Raw genomic sequence first — 1,075 nt, forward strand, 5'->3', positions numbered from 1 at the left:
TACGTACACGAGTGGCCAGTGCACGGTAAGTGAAGTTCACGAGTGTATGGACACGAGTGGCCAGTGCGCGGTAAGTGAAGTTCACGAGTGGCCAGTGCACAGTTAGTGAAGTTCACGAGTGTACGGACACGAGTGGCCAGTGCACGGTAAGTGAAGTTCACGAATGGCCAGTGCACGGTAAATGAAGTTCACGAGTGTATGGACACGAGTGGCCAGTGCACGGTAAGTGAAGTTCACGAGTGGCCAGTGCACGGTAAGTGAAGTTCACGAGTCAGAGTGGGAGTGACCTCAGCCAGGAACGTGGTAGTAACCCAAGCGAGGTACATAGGAGTGACCACAGCCAGGAACATGGGAGTGACCACAGCCAGGAACATGGAAGTGACCACAGACAGGCACATGGGAGTGACCCAAGCCAGGAACATGAAGTGACCACAGCCTGGAACCTGGGAGTTACCAAAGCCATAAACATGGGAGTAACCACAGCCTTGAACATGGGAGTGACCCAAGCCAGGAACATTGGATTTACCCCGGACAGGAACATAGGAGTAACCCCGGCCAGGAACATGGGAGTGACCACAGCCATAAACATGAGAGAGACTACAGCCAGAAGCATGGGAGTAACCACAGCCATAAACATGAGAGAGACGACAGCCAGGAACATGGGAGTGACCACAGCCAGGAGCATGGGAATGACCACAGCCAGGAACCTGGGAGTGACCACAGCCAGGAATATGGGAGTGACCACAGCCAGGAGCATGGGAGTGACCACAGCCAGAAGCATGGGAGTAACCACAGCCAGGAGCATGGGAGTGACCACAGTCAGAAGCATGGAAGTGACCACAGCCAGGCGCATGGAAGTGACCACAACCAGAAGCACAGGAGTGACCACAGCCAGGAACATTGTAGTGACCACAGACAAAAGCATGGGAGTAACCCCAGACATGAACATGGGAAAATCCTCATGCATTAACATGGGAGTTAACCCAGATATTAACATATGTAAACCCCAACATATGAACAAAGTAGTAACCCCAAATCATGAACATTGGAGTAAAAAAAGCAAACTAAGTTTCAC

The sequence above is a fragment of the Mya arenaria genome, chromosome 13, assembly GCF_026914265.1.
Source record: "Mya arenaria isolate MELC-2E11 chromosome 13, ASM2691426v1".
In the NCBI taxonomy this organism is placed as follows: Eukaryota; Metazoa; Mollusca; class Bivalvia; order Myida; family Myidae; genus Mya; species Mya arenaria.